We start from the raw sequence: 10,803 nt of genomic DNA on the forward strand, positions 1-10,803 counted from the left end.
TTTCCGTACCCACTGTATATATATATATATATATATATATATATATATATGATCAGATTTCAAAATCCAGGGTTCATATAAACAGAACTTTCATAAGTTGCAATCGGACTGGATTTGTTGTGATTGACAAATATTAGTGCATGTAAATGTGTGCTTTTCTTAGAAAGACAGCCATTCTTATTCTGGTCTAATTTTTTGAGGCTTCTTTTCTGCAAAGTTTGAATTAGGCCGATTCGTCTACAAACAGCCGGTTCCTTTTGCGGTTATGGAGATGCTTGCTCCACTGGCTGGTTAAAAATGCGACAGAGTTACTATCGTTTCACAAAGTGAATATGAAGCCCCCGGGTCCCCTTTACCGTTAACTGGAATCTCTAGCAGGAAGGAATATCTCGAAAACGGTACTCCAGGCAAACAATGAAAACCGCAGCGCCTTGTGAGACACCCAGGAACATGGCGGATCTGGGACTCGATTTCATAAAATCAGCCTCTGTGCGCCAACGATAAGCAAAAGTGAGGAGAAACAGAGTATTTTAAAACAATCATAAAACACCAGAGGTTTCATGGGTCTCTGCGCGCGGCTCGGTGGCTATTATTACACGTGTGTGTCGGTATACGCAGAAGGAAAGCTTGCAGAAGGCCAGGCGATATATAAACGTGTTTGAAAATGAAACAGTCACTGCTGCAGAATTGGAATTTGAAGCAGCGCATTAAAAGATGTCAGACACATACGTTTCTATTCCTCTAGCTTTACAGAATGATGCGTGTTCAATATTCAATTTAGACTATAGCAGTAGCTTCCCTTGCTCTCTTCTTTTATTTAGTAATTATGCTCTAGGAATCCTAATAGAAAACCTTCCATTACCATGGTAAACAAACCCGCAGTTTAGACTCTGAAACACATAAATACTAGAAAGGAGGTCTATAATACCAGGAGAGTTAGTATTACCATTCATCTAAATGCCAGCACACAATCTGAACTTTGCAATCTTAGCACACGCACTTTAGTTTGGACTCTGTTTTTGAGCCAATAAACTTAGCTATAAATGCCATGTGACTAATTACTCTGTAGCTGCAGCATGATGATGTCATGGCTCAACACTGTTTGGCTGATAGCAATACAACACCACACACACACACACACACACACACACACACACACACACACACAATTTACTAATGACTTTCTGTAGCTGATGTCATCAAAATGGAAAAAGATCTAATTCATGCTTTTACAGTTTTTCTCAATTGCTTTGGCACATTTTTCGAAACATTGTTTGCACACACAAGGAATTTGTTTTGGTGACAGAAGACAAGAACAACACAATTAAGAAATAAAGATATGTGAATAAAACACACACACAGATATATATATATATATATATATATATATGATGCATAAATCGCAATTTCAGATATATATATCTGTGTGTGTGTGTGTGACCCTGGACCACAAAACCAGTCATAAGGGTCAATTTTTTTGAAATTGCATCATAACAAAATAAATAAGCTTTCCATTGATGTATGGTTTGTTAGGATAGGACAAAATTTGGCCGAGATACAACTATTTGAAAATCTGGAATCTGAGGGTGCAAAAAAATCAAAATATTGAGAAAATCGCCTTTAAAGTTATCCAGATGAAGTCTTTAGCAATGCATATTACTAATCAAAAATGTAGTTTAAATATATTTACGGTATTTATTTACAAAATATCTTCATGGAACATGATCTTTACTTAAAATATCCTAATGATTTTTGCCATAAACAAAATCAATAATTTTGACCCAGACAATGTATTTTTGGCTATTATTACAAATATAATATAATATAATATATGAAGAATAAAAAAATGTCATTATATAAAACAAATATATTAATTATGCTGAAAAAATAATAATGTAAGATTGATATATTGCCTGACAAAGTCCAAACACTCTTTAAAAAAATGTATTAAAACAGGTTTGTTGACTAAATGATACAACTACAGATTACAGTGTTGAAAATGAAAACAAACATCACTTGGACACACTCTGATTATCAAGCATTACAACGTTATGATTACCATGTTTCCAAGCTTTGGTATCATTTGCTTGCTGATGCCTGCTATAAAAATGTTGATAGATCACAAAATATAAATGGTTTCTATAAAAATGTTGATATTTCACCAAGTGTAAATATTTTTGAATTGCCATTGTAAATGGTTGCATTATGCTGCAAAATATGGCATTATAATGGAATCAGTCGATTATTCGAGTACTGTGTCACTTTTATCCTGTCAAAAAGTCAAGTAAAGACAGACAGACAGACATACAGTCAGAGACACAGATAGATAGATAGATAGATAGATAGATAGAAATAGTCAGATGATAGATAGACAGATAGATAGAAATAGTCAGATGATTGATAGATAGATCAGAGAGATATACATAGATAGATAGATCGATAGATAGATAGATAGATAGATAGACAGACAGACAGACAGACAGACAGATAGTCAGAGAGATATACATAGATAGATAGATAGATAGATAAGAAATAATGGGATATATATAAATTTTTACTTTAAAATTTTAACTATATTATAAAATCTAAAAATGTAAATAAATAAATAAATAAACAGCTACATATAGACAAAAATGAATGGACATACAGTATACAGCATTCTGATATGCTCAAAGCAATGGAAGTGCAAACCAAAGGGAACATATAAACATTTATGCTTCAATCAAAGCTGAAAGTAAAACGGGCTGTTATTCATTCATCACTGCTGTTGTGCTTAATAGTGACAGGATGTTGAGCATTGACTCGGTCTTGACCCTGGCTACACTGTCACTACTCTGACTAGTGGACAAATCTGACATGACAGGCGTGCAATGTGATCTGAGTGTCAAGTAAAGTGCTTCGGACAGAGATGTCCACCTATGTCCTAATTAAGACTGGCAGTTTGAACCGTCACAGCTTCTGGCATAAATACACAGTGTTTACAATGCATGTCTGAAAGCATTGATCATTTAATCAAACTGAACGACAATTGGCCCTTTCTCCACTCAGCGTGAAAGCTGATTGTTCAATCTCTGATGTGATGGATGTATGCGGCGTCGCTTTAATAAGGACATCTACTCTCGTGCATCTGCTTAAACAATCCTTAATCAAAACCTGATTGGCAAAAGGCTCAGCGGCTTTGAATGCCATTGGCAGAAAAGACCTAAATCAGCCGGCTCTCCTTCAATCCTTTATTTAACGCATGGGGGGAACGGCATGCGGGGAACGCCACATGCCGAGAGATGCAGCCGGCGTCAAACATGCGGCACAGCCGTGGAGATCGATAGCGGCTCCTGATCTGCAATTGATGAAAAGCTTCTGCTCTCTGCTCTTGTATAATCTCAGATCCTGATTTATCTGTGCAGGGTATGTTTTACCGAACATGTGATATCGATTCGCCGTCCCATCAGCCTGTGTCTCTCATCCCTGTGTTTTTCTCGCATATCTATTACTCTTCTTTTGTCCATCTTTTAGTTGTATTCTCTTTTCTATTGCTTCCTTTTGCATTTGCATTTTCCATTATGCTGTAGGGTCTATAATGACCAGAAAGAGCCGTTAACGTTCACATTCATCTGGTTGTTTGGCAGGCGAAGCCAAATTCCAAAAACGGATGAACCACTGAAGAACCTTTATTTGTAAGAGTTAAATTGTTGCCACCTGCCACTCTCTTTAGATGTATAGCATCCGTTTTGTATTTTTAAGCAGATTTCTCCAGAAAGTGCTCTTACTGTTCCTCTAGATAGTCGAGAGGGAAGAAAAGGGTCAAAATTCAAAGGCTTGTTTGAGGCTCTCTCTATTTACACAGCAGCTGCTGGCAGATGGGCTGTAAGCAGCCTATGTCCTATCCATTACTAAATTGCTTTTACCGTGATATAGCACTTCTGGGTATAATTTTCACAAGACTTTGAAGTCTTTTTATTTTTTTTCACTTGGCAGCAACCTGTTCCACTTCTTCTTGCACCCTGGTCTCAAATCAAGTGTTATCAGCGGATAATATTCTCAGTGAAATTCAGCACTTCCAATCTAGCCAAAGCCTCTTTTATATGCTATGGTTAGTGGAGTATTTATTTATATTGCAGAATGCCTTGCAGGAGCATTTAAAGCATTAATGGAGCATATAACACTTCCCCCCCTGATATTTTAAAGGATTTACGTTGTTATGCTACAAACTTTTACATATAGCGCAAACAAGGGATTTATAAACACTTTTTAAATAAATAAATATATATATACACAGTGGGTACGGAAAGTATTCAGACCCCCTTCAATTTTTCACCCTTTGTTATATTGCAGCCATTTGCTAAAATCATTTAAGTTAATTTTTTTTCCTCAATGTATGCAGGAGCATTTAAAGCATTAATGGAGCATATAACACTTCCCCCCCTGATATTTTAAAGGATTTACTTTGGTATGCTACAAACTTTTACATATAGCGCAAACAAGGGATTTATAAACACTTTTTAAATAAATAAATATATATATATACACAGTATATATATATATATAATCGAATATAATTTATATAAATTATATACTTTTTATATTATTATAAAATCCTTTTAAATCCATCAAAGAATTTATTTTGTTATTCCACAACTTTTACATATTTTTTTGTGCGTATATCTTTTGTTTGCTATATATTGTAACCTCTAGACTGCAACAGCTAAAATCTTGATCTCAAATATCTGTATATTCAGCCTCATGTGTAAGGAAATGTTGCCAGAAAAATATGCAATTTATGATATATCCATTTATTTATTTTGCAAAATAGATATAAGTACTGCAGGTCAAAATTTATTTTAATGCAAGATTATGTTAAAAAAAATAATAAGTGCAATATGCCATTTGTGTTGCAGAAGCTAATTTACCAAGACAGTCTTAACGAGAACTCAACATGTTTATAATTACTACATCTACATGCTTTCTAGATAAAAACTCTGCACAAAAATGTAATTATTTGTGTTCATGGACAGCCGGAAGGTGCTAAAAAGCTGACATAACATCAGAAGATAAAAGTTCAAGTAAAATAAAAATGGGTACAAAAATATCCAAGTGTTTGCTTGTGAGCGAGTGTTTGCTACATCAAAACAACCGTATTCTTGGTTGTCTCTCAAAACTCACTGAGAGAAAAAAAAAGCAGGCTTGTGAGAGAAGCTTCAGAGAGGCCAAAGATGACTTTGAAGGCGCTACAGAGTCCAGAAACTGAGCAGATGAAGGTGGACCAGTCAACCATACACAGAGTTCTGTATAATACCGCTCTATATGAAGGACACAAAAGAAGCCATTACTCAAAAAGAAGTGTGTGAAAGCAACTCTAGAGTTTACCCCAAAGCATAACAGTGACCCAGCTGCACTGTGGGAAAAGATTTGTGCTCAGATGAGACCAGGATAGAGCTTATTTTAGCCACAAATTCAAAGCTATATGTGCAGTGCAACTGCAGTGCTGCCCGCACAGAAAAACAGCATCTGGCTGCACAGTGAAGTATGGAGCTGTTAGCATCTTGCTGTGGGGCGACTTTTCATCAGTAGGGACTGGACATCTTGTTAAAGTGGAAGGAGGAATGGATGGTGCAAACTTCATGGAGCTATTGCACGAGAATGCATGAGAATGTCAGTCTGCTAAAAAAACCCTAAAAATATTTCAGTGGGATACACATGAGGCCAAATTAACATTGGAGATGCTATAGCCTATAGTCTTCTCAGTCCACTTGAGTACATGCAGCACTGTTTATAAATCACAGTGCACAATTTTTATACAACCTAAAACAAATCTCCCTGGAAGAGTGGCAAAATGTAGTATGCAAATGTAGTGCATATCCTAAAAACTGCCTATGATGCATAACCAAACTAGAGACAACTTTTACAGACTAACGTTTGCACTGCATTTTAAAATACGTAAAGGAAAAACACAAGGGTCTGTAAAGTGCATCACACAATCAAAAGACGAGAACATTTTAAGCTGCATACTCCTATCTGTCAAACACTCTATCGAACAGAATTAATGAAACATTATTGAACTGCCTTTTCAAAATATTATCACACCAAAATAAGTACATGGATCCAAATAAAAATAGATAGAAAAATATTAAACATTTATTTAAATGTATATATTAAAAAAAAAATGATTTGTTCAGATTTTTATGTATATAAAAAAATGTGATATTTTTATAATATATTTAATACACATAAATATTTTTTTTAGATATACAGTGGCCTCAAGTATTTTAACACATAGGACAACATTTTTGAATATTTGCATTATATAACAAAATATTAAGCCCATTGCCACTTATTTTCAATAAGCCACTTATTTCAACACTTTTCATTAACTTTTCAATGTAAATGCCCTATACACAATTTTAAATGTTTCAAAATGACTAAAAATAATATCATACCAATTTAAAATATATTTGATCAAAAGCATAAAATATTAATATGTGAATTTATATATATATAATATCATTATAATATAATAATAATAAATATTATTATATTTATAATAATAATAATAATAATAAATATTATGATAAAAAAATATTTAAAATCACGCACTTGCAAAAAATGTTTGTTGGCTTATAAATGATACAAATTCAGTTATAGTGATGACAACGAAAACAAAAAGCATTTGTAAATCAGACTGTCAAACATAATAATGAACATGTTTGTTCTGCAAAAGCGTTGGCACCGTTTGTTTGTAGTTGCCACCTGTTTTGATATTTTGTTACTAATGCACTGACGCATACATTTTTTAGGGAAATACTTAATACTTAGGAAAATATTTTTTGCAAATACTTTTTGGGGCTCCTGTTTATAAAGCTTCATGAATTTAACATACAGTACATATACAGTATATTAGCCTCAAGGTATGTAAAATAGTCTCCTGTTTTATATTCTATTCATTGTCCTGCTTTCCACACAAAGGGTTTTCCTTCAGCAAATTCATATTTATCATGCAGCCTGTCAAGCAATCTCACAAATTATATGGCGGCATGTACTGCAGGAATGCTCAGCGCTGACATGTCCCTCTCATGAACCGGCACACTCATTCTTAAATACACCCTCTGGCTGAGGGAATCTGGTAACCACAGTAACTGATCGAGCTCCCACTATCTCCTCGGTGGCACTCGATGATCTGTGCACCATTGTCTGCGCTGGCACTGATGTTCTCCCAGCTGCCAGGAGGAATCAGTTTACTGAGAAGCACGCCAGACAGAGTCCCTTAAAGCCGGCCTGTCACCAAAACTTTGAATCCTCCCCAAATGGAGGAACAAAAGCCTAAAAAAATCTTCTGAAATGATGCCTGTGGTGCGATTCCTGCAATTTAAGTGATAGCCTGCATGGCGTCCTCTTTGGTACGTGTGTGTGTGTGTGTGTGTGTGTGATTTATACAACGCTAAAGGGATGGAAATTAATGGACTTCATTTTCCTACGGCGTGTTTGAAAACGGCGAGCAAATAAGTGCTCAGAGTGTTTCCACCGCTGATTGTGTCGAGTGTTCTAGGGTCACTGGCTGCGTTCGGAGTGGAACACTGGTGTAATGCTTAATGAATATTGTCCAGTACATACTGTATACTGCCAACTTTTTGTGAAACAGAAAGCACTATAATGATAAACATTTCAAACAGCAGCATGCTACATTGCTGTAAAGAGATTTAATATTTCGACTGATATTACTTCCAGTTCATTCATCACACTTAAAATTGCTCTGTTGTATTATTTACATATTTTGGTATGCCGATACCAATATATAATTATTTGAAATTTTGGTTAGTTTTTAGCAAGAGCTTGTTTGTTAGAATTAAATAAACAATAATGAAGTTATTTTATAATGACAGTACACTGAAGATTTGAAAATAACTATAAATCACTGCTTTTTCTTTCTTTTTTTTTCAAAAATGGCTGCCAACTGCTCCGGGTGTGTGTTCACGGTGTGTGTGTGTTCACTGCTGTGTGTGTGCACTTAGGATGGGTTAAATGCTGCTGTGTGTGTGCACTTTGGATGGGATAAATGCAGAGCACTAATTCCAAGTATGGGTCACCAAAAATAAGCAAATAATAATAATAAAAAAAAAACACATGTAACATTTTTCTGGTAAATTGCAATCAGATTAATATCAAATGTTAATATTTGAAAATAAATATATGAATATTATTGAATAATTTCTTAATTTATTTGCTTAAGCAACAAATAAAGCCTTTCTTCTATGTTCAGAATTGTATGATTTTTCTGCAGTATAGACAGTATTCATAGTCATATTAGTCATAGGCATAGAATAGAATTAGAATAGAGAGTGCTAGAGTTAGAGGGTCAAATAAAGATGGAAGAGATGCGTTTTTAGCCGATTCTTGAAGATGGCTAAGGACTCAGCTGCTCGGATTGAGTTGGGCAGGTCATTCCACCAGGAGGGAACAGTTAATGTAAAAGTCCGTGAAAGTGATTTTGTGCCTCTTTGGGATGGCACAATAAAGCAACGTTCACTTGCAGAATGTAAACTTCTAGAGGGCACATAAGTCTGAAGTAATGAATTTAGGTAAAGGGGTGCAGAGCCAGTGGTGGTTTTGTAGGCAAACATCAATGCCTTGAATTTTATGTGAGCAACTATTGGTAGCCAGTGCAATTTGATAAACAGAGGTGTGACGTGCATTCTTTTCGGCTCATTAAAAATGAATACAACTAATAGTAAAAAAAAATAGTGGTGTGTAAATTTATTCTATAGATAAAGGTATACGTGCTGGAATGGACAAATATAAACTGTGGCATAGATTTCCACTTCAGCCACTCAACATGCAACATATTTCATCAAATTCATAACATTAGTGAAGCATAATGGCCGTCACATTACGAACACTAAGCATTTTTACAATAAATCTCAAGAGTTTGTGTGGGGTATGTGGTGGTTGTGATTTTGTTGTTTTCACAGAGCACAATAGGCTCTCAATTGTGCCGTGTGGTTTAAACGCTGGTGGCCAAAACCGACAAAACTAACTGTAATGAAGAGCTTCGCCTCTTGTCTCCACTTCCAGGCACTCGTGATATCCGGTGCGTCGCTGCTCCATGCCAAGAAACGGCACAATGAGAGCATGTGAAGTATCCTCACCTCTGGAGAGGCCCAAAGATGAAGTGCAGCAGACATTGAATTGTTTTGTCAGAATGCTTGGCAGCACTTAAAAACAAGTGAGGCGTTACAGCATGCAAAATGCTCACGGAGCGCTCAGAAGGAACACAGGTTTGAGCAGTGTAGGCCAGATAATTACTCTTTTGCGCTTCGGCTTAAAGCGATCTTCAGGCACTTCATCAGATTTTTGCTTTGTGTCTCGGACAGATCTAATTAAAGTGAGAATATTTTCGTCGGTGAGAAACAAAACACCTAAATTGGGGCCGTTCTTCCACATTCTTTTAACTTTCTTTGAAAAATTAGTTGATGGCGTATTCAATTTCCAAACTTTAGCCATGTTTTTGAAGGTACGTTTTTTGGGGTGATATCAGGATAAATATCACAATAAGTGTGTTAGGTTGAATGCAAGTTTACTTCTATTTAAAATCCTTAATTAGTATTATTGCCATAACCTTTTTTATATTAGCATCAACATTTTTTTTTCCATTATTATTGCAAGAAAGAAAATAACAACAAGAAACAGCACTGCATTGGAAAGGGTGGGAAACAAACAAACAAAAACACCAGCATTAATTACTATGTTAAACAATGGATTACTTACAACAGTAGTCTAAAACAAATGACAAAAAAGCCAGTTGGTTATTGGTTAACATATTAACTAGTAGCCCACATGTCCGAGGTTACGTCAGTTAAAAAAGAAAATTGCTTCAGAGGCAGAACAAGTTGGATTATGATGAAATCTGTATACAATATGACCAAAAAACATGCATTAGAAAAGTAAAAAGGGCCAATTTCGATGTTATACTAAATTGACTAAACTGACTAAATAAATAAACAAATACTATTGACTGTATTGAAGATATTATACGGACTGCCCAAGCTATTTAAAAATGTAATAAAATTAAAACCTAACCTAACCTAACATAACATAACATAACATAACATAACATAACGGGCAGCCGGCAGGAGCCCCCCATTCCCTGCTCCTCCCCATCATGGCGGATGGCAGCAGGCTCCGGCCTCAGGCGAACGGCGGCGACTCCTCTGCTCCCTCACGGACGGCAGCCGTCCCTCCACAGCCCAGGCGGCTGGCAGCGAGTTCGTCCGCCCCCCCAGCAACTCACTCCAGCCCACCGCCTCGAGCCTCCATGGAGGCAGACTGCTCCGCCATGCTCGATGGCACCGCAGATTCACCACAGCGGCGAGGGATCTCTGGCAGCGTGTCCCTCCTTCCTCCCGGGTTTCGGCACCAATGTAACAACGTTCGTATAACATAACATAACATAACATAACATAACATAACATAACATAACATAACATAACATAACATAACATAACATATGTCCAGAGATGTTATCTTTTAAGGTCAGCAGAAACAGTGGTGCTAATCCTTTTGTGCCAAGATCTGATTAAAATACATACATTCCTAAAGAAAAGTCACCAAAAACATGTATTTAAAAAAAAAAAAAAGTAAAAAGGGACCTTTTTGATGTTTTTGACTAAATAAATAAATAAACACTATTGACTGTATTGGAGATATTACACGGACTTCCCAAGCTCTTTAAAAATAACATAACATATAACATAACATAACATAACATAACATAACATAACATAACATAACATAACATAACATAACATAACATAA

The 10,803-nt window shown here is 35.8% G+C and overlaps 1 protein-coding gene across 2 annotated transcripts in view; it reads right to left on the reverse strand.

Annotated features, from left to right (window-relative positions):
• LOC107671041 (leucine-rich repeat transmembrane neuronal protein 4-like) overlaps positions 1 to 10,803 on the reverse strand; it is a 139,684-nt gene that overhangs the window by 104,321 nt on the left and 24,560 nt on the right. The gene's annotated exons all lie outside the window — the stretch shown is intronic.

The sequence above is a fragment of the Sinocyclocheilus anshuiensis genome, unplaced genomic scaffold, assembly GCF_001515605.1.
Source record: "Sinocyclocheilus anshuiensis isolate Anshui unplaced genomic scaffold, SAMN03320099.WGS_v1.1 scaffold332, whole genome shotgun sequence".
Classification (NCBI taxonomy): domain Eukaryota; kingdom Metazoa; phylum Chordata; class Actinopteri; order Cypriniformes; family Cyprinidae; genus Sinocyclocheilus; species Sinocyclocheilus anshuiensis.